Genomic DNA, 11240 nt, shown 5'->3' on the forward strand with positions numbered 1-11240 from the left:
GCATTTGACACGTGTATGTCTACAATTTACCCTACTGCCTACTCTATTTCACTATGCTGAGAAGATGACATCTGTCCAAGAACAGTTAGTTCCTTTTACCACATCACAGCATACGTTTCTTTCTCTTTCATTCCACTCCTAATTTTTTCTCATTCAAATCCCCTAAATCGGCACCTGTTCTTCAACTAGGGTTTTCGAATTTCTACCCTTCATCCTCTTGGAGCGATTGTTGTTATTTTTTCAGAACCTAATTTTCTTCCTTTATTCTTTTGAATCGGAACAAACGTGAGATGTAATCGATTGTAGGTCGCACATTTGATTTGTGAAACCCTTCACGATACTAGAACGAAAAATCTTCGAAGGTAACGAATGCATATCCAATTTGTTACTATCATCAAAAAATGTGATTTTTAATTTTGTACGATATTCATCATTCAATTTCGTTGTAAATTTGGCTATTTAATCGTTTCAGTATCTTCTCATTTTCACCCTTTGAATCTGTTAATCGTGATGACGGGTTATCCTTCTCTCATGTTTTTTTTTTTCAAATCGATTATTGGGGGTAAAGATTAGCGTTTGAGGCGATAAAACTCCAAACATTGTCATCACAACCACCGCTGCCGCCATCTCCGTCGTCACAATCGATAAGTGGTATTGATCCTGTAATTTTTTTCAATGCAAATATGTAAATTAATAACGTGTTGTATTATGTTGTTGGTCTCTGTATTGGCCATTGATGATGCTATAGTTTGTTGTTGTGTTCTTTATATTAAGTGATTATGTGTTCTTTATACTTGGTGATTCTTAGATAGTATGAATAACCATATATAAAAGTGACAAAAGAAGTCTGTTTATAAAGATGCATTGAATGTGTTTAATCAAATGTCTGTGACAACACATGGTTATAGCGAAAAAGATCATGGGCATTGACTTCTCTACTTAGACATTAGTTTTAGGACAACACATGGTTATAGCGAAAAAGATCACGGACATTGACTTCTCTACTTAGACATTGAATTTTTGACCCACCTTTATTGCAACAGCTGAGTGTTAATGAAAGCCACACTTACACTCAGTTTTAGTTGAAGTCGAGACTAAGGAAAACAAAAGCCAATGGTCATCAAAACTGACGGTAAATAGGAACTAATAGTTTTTATAGGTTGGTTGTTTTCGTTATCATAATTCAACACGAATCTTTCGACCAACTTGCAGCTTTGAATGACAGTAAAGCATGAAATTTCAATTTTACAGCAGATTTTCAGACTTTGTATTTGGTAATATGATGTTGGAGACAAAAGGTTGCCGTAAATTTTTATATTTTGGTTATCTTACATATGTTTCTCGCGGTTTCAGACATTGTGAAATCCCTATGCGCTAAACCTGATGTTTTTTGTTGATAATGAGTTTATGAGTTTATTTGACTATTGATTTATAATGAGTTTATGTTTTATGTTATGTGAAGTATTGATTTATAATCAGTTTATAAATGGTTTTATTTTCTTGCATTTACTTACATGGCTTAAAATGTTTTATTTTGATATGATCCAGGTTGATGCAACCTAGGCTAATAATACAGGTTAATGCCGCATTAAAAAGTCATGATGTAGCTCTATTGCAAACAACAGTTATGAGAGTTTTAAATGAATCCAGGTTGCTTTTAAAAAATATTTATACTTAACCTGATGGACAAATATATATAAATTTTACAAGTCATACTTTAATATGTATTTTTAACATGTCTTTAACTGACTATCTATAAACACAATGTCAGGATGATGACCATGGTGATTATGGAAACATGACAATCTCTCTAATGGATCTTATCCTAACAAGTTGACAATTTTGACCCATTTATTTATTTTTACATGGTATTTATGTTCTATGCAACTTCTAATCGATAATTTGTTAGCTACTGTCAATTTATTCCAGAAAGTAACTACATGTGTGAAATATCATTTGTAAATATTTTGCATAATCTCCATTCATTTGTAGCTCCCCTGCCTTAAAGTAAAAAATGCCTTTGCCTCCTTTTAAATATGTAAAAAAAAAACCAAACCAATTTGCATCACATTAGAAAAAGGTTTTGGAGGTAAAATAGAAGATTTTCATTGATTTGATAGTGGATTAGTAGGTCTCTAATTTTGTAAACAATAAGAACGCATAAATCATTAATTAAAAAAATCTATTATTTAATTATAGGTTTAATTAGTGGGTGAGTTTATGTTTGTTGGTTGGTTAGGTCAGTGATGACATGTACAAATGCGTTTTCAATTTAAATGACTTATTTGTAACTATATATCTTAGTGTTACTTTACATATCTTAGTGTTATGTTACACGATGATAAAAGTTCATATATGGTTTATTAGTCTATGTACCTGGAGTTGAAGAAACACATGGATCAATGTTGGTTACAAGTATAAATCCTTTCGGTTAGTATAGTAATTTTTTTCCTTATATTATAAAAAGAGTTGGTTGCAATTTCGTATAAAATCTAAGTTGTTTTTCATGCCAAAAACAATAAAATACATCTCAGTTGGAACGGACCTTCGGGACCAATGAAAATTCAACTAAAATCATATGATTGGATTGCTCATCGGCTTAAAAACACATCGAGTGGTTGGAATGACTCTCAAATCCTCTTAAGTATTGTGTTTAAATTGTTTGTAGTAGAGTTTTAGTTGTAGGCTCTGCAGCCTTTTCTTTACTGTTTTAAGTTTGTACAGCGTACATGTTAAACCATCCATATTTTAATCTTCCGCAGTCCCAGAGGACTTTGTAACTGGGTTGTATGTACGTGTATCGGGCTGGGCTACTGCTTGGCCCTTTCGTGATTTAATAATATAATTTGCTTTTCGGGAAAAAATTTCAAACAACTAACCCATATTCAAACTAAAATACATGTAGCATATGACGATGAGGCAACTTTGTTTTCTCCCTCTATAATAACTTTGACAAATTAAGGATTAATGATGAATAATTGTATTTATATATCTTTATGAGTATATAGGATCAGAAAGTTAATTGGCTTGCCATTTCATTTGAACAAAGTTTGGAAAAGGAATTATCTGAAGATAAGTGCATCCCCCATAAGTAACTCATCCTCTCTTTGGTACTGTTATTGTGTAATTTTTATCTATAGAAAATGATGAGTAAAATCTTTAATAAACGTAGGTTGACAACTTATGGCTCAACGAGGAATGTATATACGAATTGAGCTTTGATGAAGATGATCAGGTATGACTAATTGAGTCACTGTTTTTTAAAATATTAGTAACATTATTTTATAGTTCAACTAATTAGTACTAACAGAACCAGCACATGACAAGCCGGATTTTGATAGATCGTTTGTATTTTATGGGCTGGAAATGAAGCTAAATCGGATGCAAATGAACAGGACAATGTTACCTAAATGGTCATCAGCCGTGATGATACAGAGCGTTTGATAGTATATAGGGAAAAGTCTATAGGGAAAAATACTGCACCTGCTCGGATGCACATGATGATGCAAAGCATTTGGGAATATATAGGTAAGAATACGGAATTCTTTACGTACATATTCTTAATCCATTTTAAGCACACCTTAATACTATATTTTTATTAGCTACACACTTTTTATGGTTAAGAATTGCTACACACTACACACTGTTTGTAATGAGTTTCTAAGATGCATTATGAGTCTAAATAGCAAAAGTAGTAACTAAAAATAGAGTAAAGCTTGCTTTAGAGGAGCTGGTGCTTCATTGTTCCAAATTTGTTAAACATAAGTACATAACCAATTCTTTCCATATGGTTGAACTTGCTTAGGATTTTTTGTGTGGTTGATGTACCTAATGACTCATTTACTTATGGTCATTATTTAAGAGTCAACCTTGGTTATGGTTTATCTAATGGTTAAATGGGCCAAATTAACATTTGCTACGTAAGAATACATGTCAAATGGATGGGAAGTTATTCATAGTGTATTTGAGATGTTTACAACCTTTTAAATAGCTTTTATAATTACTATTAGTTTGTTAGCGTTATAGCATAAGTTTTATACCTGTATTTGATGCATTTAATATGAATATGAATAGGATAAAATGGACCCAAATTGTTTGTGACTCATAATTCAAACTCACTCACCCGTTTCAACCCATACTAAAATGTACCCATTGTTGTCTATTATTACTCAACTCCTATCCTGAGGGTGAATGTTAGTCTTGACTCCTGAGTAGGAGTGCATTAATGGACGTGTGTCATAAGTTTTGGTAAACTGTAACGTAAGTATAATGGAGCACACAACCTCTAACAGAAATTCGATTTTTTTTTATCTTTAAAAAAAGTAATAAGTTACCTTGTATCACATAGTATTGATGTATATTGATGTTTACAGGTGAATAACTACGCATTGACAATGCATATGCGGCAAGCACAGGAAAGCAGCTCAATCCCCAGGAGATTTGATTTCATCCTGATATGTTTTGGTAACAAAGATGTGGATCATGCTTCACTATCGGAATAGATGATACCTTTTGGTTATAAATATCATTTGTCTAAAGGTATAACGTATGTCAGATAATGCTATGTTGTTTAAGAATAAGTACACGAACTATAATTTGTATGAGGCTTTTTTGTTAAAGTTAAACATAAGATATTAGTGTAATATTTGGGCATTTCGTTATAAAAGTCACACTAGATGAATCATCAAAGGTTCTTTTGAAGATGATTTGTTGTCTGCTAAAAGTATATAACAACATAATTGAGAAGTTAACAAATAGTTGTACAAATATATAATAATGTTATAATAATGCATCAATTATTGAAGGTGGTTAACAATCAATTATTGAAGGTGGCTAACAATTTTATATACAATTCATAAAAGTCAAATATGTAATACTCTTAATGTAGTATAAATAGGCATGTATGGTAGCCATTTAAAGATGTACCATTTCTCACACTTACAAAGTGTTTCTTTCTTTCTCTCCATGATCATCTTTGTTCTTACACTTCATTATTAGTATTCTTAATCAAGAATCAAACCACTAAAGGTAGTTATAAGCCTACTGAATTATAACACGTTATCAGCACGAAGTGCTCCGTATAATCAAGGTTTATCTAAGCAAGCACAAGTCACTAATCAAGGTAATAATAAAAAAAAAATCTTTGACGATATCTTCTATTATTTATTAGTAAGGTAAATATTATTATCATCATAACTAACATTTATATTTATGTCATTTAAGTTATATATGGTCGGTTATACCGCCTGAATTATATTTCTGTAATCTAACTATTATTAACTTCACTAACATTTATATTTATGTTATATATGGTCGGTTATACCGCTTGAATTATATTTCTGTAATCTAACTCTTATTAACTTCACTAACATTTGTATTTATGTTATCTAACATTTATGATTACTTATGCAATTAATCATTATTTATTTCATGCATACTAATGTTTATTCTTAAAATTTATTATTTATGCATAATATGTTTATTCTCTTAATCTTCGTATTTATACTAAACATATTTATACTAAATGCATTTATAATAATCGTATTTATATTAATTAAATTCTTTTATTAAAATTATTATTAACACATACGGAGTACATATAAACATAAACATATACTGCATTGTGTGGTTTTGTGTATCATTTATTTGTCCCTGTTCTCTTGAGATCCGTGTTATTGTTTTGTTCACTTAACCTTCCGTTTACTTCACAAACACCCCTTTTTCCCACCTTGTTTTAGTTTCTTCTTTAGAAACTTGATGTTGTGTTAAAAACTTAAAACTTATATTCTTTGAAGCTCTACTAATTATGCTAGGTAGCTTCTTAATTTTTATATGGTGGGAAATGATGTCGATCCGTCCACCGAAGATTTGTAAGTACTTACTCTCAGGGCCGGTCCTACGAATTTTAATGCCCTAAGCGAAAATATAGAGATATGCCCCATAGCTTTAGACTAAGATGATAAACTTTGAATCATAATATAAAAAAAGAAAAGAAAAAAAAAAGGATCACTCGAAAAATAGTTTATACGTTTTCTAAGTGAAGAAAAGCATTTTAAAGTAAGATTTTAGTTATGTTAGTTATATGTAACGTGTCATATTGAGTTAGACTAACTACGAATTTTCAATAGCATTATAGCTGATTTTATGTCTCTATAATTATTAAATTTTAACTTAACTCGTAAAGTATATCTTGTAAGTTTTCTAGAACTATAAGATTACAGTTTACAGATAGTTTACTAAAGTTACTCCGTATGTAATAGATTCTTCTAAACTAAACAAAAATATATTATATGTAACCATAAAAATAGTGAAAATGATTACAAGTTATGAAATGAGTTTGCGAGTTAAATAAGATAATAAGGATTTGTATTATTATTTATTGAGTAATGAAAAGCGCATATGATGAAAAGCGCAACGCATATGATTAAAAGCGCATATGATGAAAAGCGCAGCGTATATGATTTAAAGCGTAGCGCATATGATTAAAAGCGCATATGATGAAAAGCGCAGCGCATATGATTAAAAGCGCATATGATGAAAAGCGCAGCGCATATGATTAAAAGCGCATATGATGAAAAGCGCAGCGCATATGATTAAAAGCGCAGCGCATATGATTAAAAGTGCATATGATGAAAAGCGCATATGATGAAAAGTGCAGCGCATATGATTAAAAGCGCATATGGTGAAAAGGATATATGATGAAAAGCGCATATGGTGATTAATGAAAAAGCACATATGGTGATTAATGAAAAAGTACATATGGTGATTAATGAAAAGCACATATGGTGATTAATGAAAAGTATATTGTGAAAAGGAATCACAAATGTTTCTTGAAAGAATTCAAGGTGATATATATGGATCAATACATCCATCATGTAGACCATTTCGATATTTCATGGTTCTAATAGACACATCTAACAGATGGTCTCATATTTGTTTATTATCAAATCGAAATGTGGCATTAGGAAAGTTTATTGTTCGAATTATTAAATTAAGAGCACATTTCTCGATTACACCATTAAAAGGGTGAGACTTGATAATGTTGGTGAGTCAACATCTCGAGCATTTTATGATTATTATATGTCTAAAGGGATTGTTATTGAACATCCAGTTGCTCATGTGGATAAAAAAAATTGGTATAGCTGAATCAATAATTAAAAGCATGCAACTAATAGCTAGATCATTAAAAATGAGTACATAACTCTAAGAATTTATATGAGGACATGCAAATTTACATGTTGCGACTTTATTTCACATTAAACAAAGTGCGACTAATAAATATTCTCCTCTACAACTTGATCTTGGCCAAGATCCAAATATTTCACACCATTAAGATATTTGATTGTGCAGTGTATAACGCACTAAAATGGGTCCTCAAAGGAGGATGAGAATATATGTTGGATATGAAACATATTCAATTATAAGATATATTGAACCCATGACGGGTGATGTTTTTACAGCACATTTTGTTGATTGTCATTATAATAAAAAAAATTGTTCCCTATATTAGGGGGAGAAATGAAAAATAAAGAAAAAGATGTTTCATGATGTGAACATAAATTAATGTATCTTGATCATCGCACAAAAGAATGCGAAAAGAAAGTTCAAAAATAATACATATGCAAGAACTTGCAAATAAATTACCTGATGTATTTACAGATACAAAAAGGATTGACTAAATCATATATACTAGCAGTAAATGCTTCAGGTAGAATTAAAATTCTAAAAGCTGGCAATAATGTCACTCATGAGTCTTTGCGACGTCTGAAACGTGGAAGACCAATTGGTTCCAAAGATAAAAATCCTCGAAAAAGAAAAATCAGCTGATAATGAGGTAAAAGAAAGTGTTCAAGAAGAACCACAAATCAATACTCCTTCTGCAGAGGAGATTGATGATGTCAACACGGAATTTTCAATCCATTATGCACATTCAAAAAAATATATATATTATGAAACAGAAATGAAATGAAAAATCTTGATGAGATATTTTCATATAATGTTGCATATGACATCATGAATGATGATGATGAAAAATCTTACAAATTGTACAAGACCTGACATTTCTTTTGCAGTTAATTTGTTGGCAAGGTTCAGCTCAGCTCCTACCAAAAGACATTGGAATGGGATCAAACACATATTTCGATACCTTTGAGGAACTTCTAATTTATGATTATTTTACTCTAACGATTCAAAACAAGATTTGATTGGTTATATAGATGCAGGTTATTTATCTGATTCACATAATGCTAAATCTCAAACTGGATATGTATTCCTAAATGGAGGTACCGCAATATCATGGCGTTCTCAAAAACAAATACTTGTTGCAACATCATCAAATCATGCCGAAGTGATTGCATTACATGAAACTACTCGGGAATATTTTTGGTTGAGATCAATGACACAACTCATTACTGATTCTTATGGACTAGAACGCGATAAAAGTCCAACAACTATCTATGAAGATAATGCAGCTTGCATAGCACAGATGAAAGAAGGGTATATCAAAAGTGACCGAACAAAACACATACCTCCTAGATTCTTCTCATACACCCTAGATCTCATCAAGGACAACCAGATTGAAATGAGATATGTTCAATCCAGTAAAAACTCTGCTGATCTTTTCACCAAAGCACTTCCAACTTGTAGCGACCCCGACAAATCGTCAAGTGACGGCGTCGACTACGTAGGTCCCATTACATGGTCATAAGTCTTTAAGACAACGTTTGACCAAAATATGTCGCATTCATTTCAATGTAAAAGGGTGTTTCAAGTTTACAAAAGAAGTTCGACGGCTAGTTACATTACAATGTTAAACGTACAATTGAAACCTATGCGACACAATTTAAAAGTAGTCAAAAAGATGCTCCAAATATGCATGTATACTCGACATCCAAGCAAGTATCAAAAGAGTGCGGAAGCATGTATCACTTAAGCATTCAAAACCTGAGAAAGACATAGAAGAATCTGTCAACGAAAACGTTGGTGAAATCATAGGTTTAGTAAGTAAATTGTATTGAACCACAAGGTTCTTTATGAATTGCTTAACCAAAATCGTTCACATTCCAAAATAGTATTTGTATCACGAGCACCCAATTATCAAGGCTTAACCGAATCTTCCCTCTGAATTTTGAATTTAGTGTTAGAACTTACACTATACATTGTTGAAATTATATTCCATTCACTAACGGTAGCGAACCGTCTGAATGAGGGTTTGTTAAACCCGTATGGCCACACAACATAATTACACGCTTACACTTACACCCTGCAAGTGGAACTAATGATAATTGGATTGAGGACTTTTGTTCAAACTCGTATGCATCTTTGTATTCGTATTTGTTCACAATGTAAAAGCATGAAAAGTAAATAAGTATGAAATGTATGTGTTTCTCAGCCCACGATGTAAAGAATAAAAGTGATTAAAAAAAAAAAAAAGTGGGACTATGATCTCACCTTGTATGCACGAACAAAAAGTACTTCGACAAGTAACGTGTGCAAAGAACAATGCTAGTCTTGACCTAAACAATTAGGTTGTATCAATATCGATAGTCACGAAAGGTCAAAGATGTTCAACTAGTCCTATGGCTCAATACGACTCGATTAATATAGCATGTGAAGCAAATTGTCAAGTTTCATGCACGTTACAAGTAGTTAAACATGTTAGAACGATTGTATAATTGTTTGGTTAAGTTTGACTAAAGTCAAACTTGGTCAAAGTCAACGGGGTCGGGTCGGGTGTCCGACAATTTTCTCATGATGAGAAATCATATATGAGCATAATAGTCAAGTCTCATGGTAAACAGGATTATAGTTAAGCGGGAACATTTTGTGATATGAAAAACAAAGACAAAAATGAGCTGGACCAAATGCGCGGCGCGCTGTGGGTTGCGCGGCGCGCACCCAAGTGTAAATCCTGGTCAGAACTTAACCAAGAAGGCAGACATCTGGGATTTTTGATTATGCGCGGCGCGCAGGTATGTGCGCGGCGCGCACTACCTGGGAAACATGTTGTTTGCAGAAAATTGGTCTAAGTCACGACCCAAAACACAATTTAACACATTTCATGCACCGAAAACATTTAAAACGCATATCATATTTTATTAGAAAGGTAATTTGACAAGGAAGATAACTAAATGCATTTACTCAATCAAAACCAAACAAACTCATATCAAAATCACCATTAATGCTCACATTTATTACTTCCAAGTTCATAAATGCAATTTAATGATTCGAAAATTTAATACACCGTTGTGTAGATAATCACGCATACAATGTATCTAAACACTTACAAACAACATTACATGTCATTCAAAGCATTACAAAACCATTTCAAGTTCATGAAACCCTAACCCATATTCACCAAATTTCATAATCAAGTTTATGAACTAATCCATGTCAACCTACATACCAATTTGAAGCTAGTGATGTTAGGAACACAATTAAAACATGATCTTTCATCTTTAAACAACATATGAACACCTAAAACTCAAGATTAAGCAAGCATTCTTTCAATATGAATTAGTTACACCAAAATAGCAAGAACAAGCATACAAAATACATAATCATACTAGACTTGAGCCATAGACACTAATTAACAACCTTTTTAACTCAAAAACTCAAGAACACATAAAATTAGTGATTTTAGAAAGTTACCCCAATTTGATGAGATCGGTATGGAATCGAAGAGGAGATCACGAGGAGTTCAAATATGTAATTTGTTTGGCCCGAAGCTTGATCGATTTAATATGGATGATGATTTCCTTTTTGAAGGATTGAGAGAAAATGGAGAAGTATGAAAAGAAATTGGAAAAGAAATGAAAAAGAAAGATGGGGAGGAGGTTGACTAGTCAAAGTGCTAGTCACCTCTTTGTCTTTTTGGCAAAACTAGTCCCTCTAGTTTGTAGTCGGGTGCGGGAATTAACCGAACGAATATTTTGAATTACACGGGAGTACGGGAGACGTTATAATCCAATAACGAAAATATTTTAAGAATGTAGCTAATGGAGGATACGAATCGAGATACTGAGGATATTAAATAATAAAATAAAAATAAAAAAGACGGCGTAAAAAAAAATAATTTAACGGAAAAATGCGGGATGTTACACAACTGCTATTTTCAGAACGCATGTTCACAATATTGGCATGAGGCATGTTCAAAAGATGTAACAACTCAGCAATGTCTACTTGAGGGGGAGACAACTCTATACTCCACTCTTTTTCCCTTAGCTAAAGTTTTTTCCCAC

General features: G+C 32.2%; 1 long non-coding RNA gene across 3 annotated transcripts; it reads left to right on the forward strand.

Moving 5' to 3' along the window:
* The first annotated feature begins 162 nt into the window (after positions 1–162).
* Positions 163–4663, forward strand: LOC139873008 (uncharacterized). Of its 3 annotated transcripts, none has more exons than XR_011767247.1 (5): positions 163–362; positions 473–651; positions 1549–3091; positions 3173–3528; positions 4374–4663. It is a non-coding gene; the product is annotated as an uncharacterized lncRNA (long non-coding RNA). The 3 variants fall into 3 exon arrangements; XR_011767248.1 differs by having other exon boundaries at positions 1549–1650; positions 1772–3528; XR_011767246.1 differs by having other exon boundaries at positions 1549–3528.
* Positions 4664–11240: the final 6577 nt, after the last annotated feature.

The sequence above is a fragment of the Rutidosis leptorrhynchoides genome, chromosome 10 (genome assembly GCF_046630445.1).
Source record: "Rutidosis leptorrhynchoides isolate AG116_Rl617_1_P2 chromosome 10, CSIRO_AGI_Rlap_v1, whole genome shotgun sequence".
NCBI classification, from domain to species: Eukaryota; Viridiplantae; Streptophyta; class Magnoliopsida; order Asterales; family Asteraceae; genus Rutidosis; species Rutidosis leptorrhynchoides.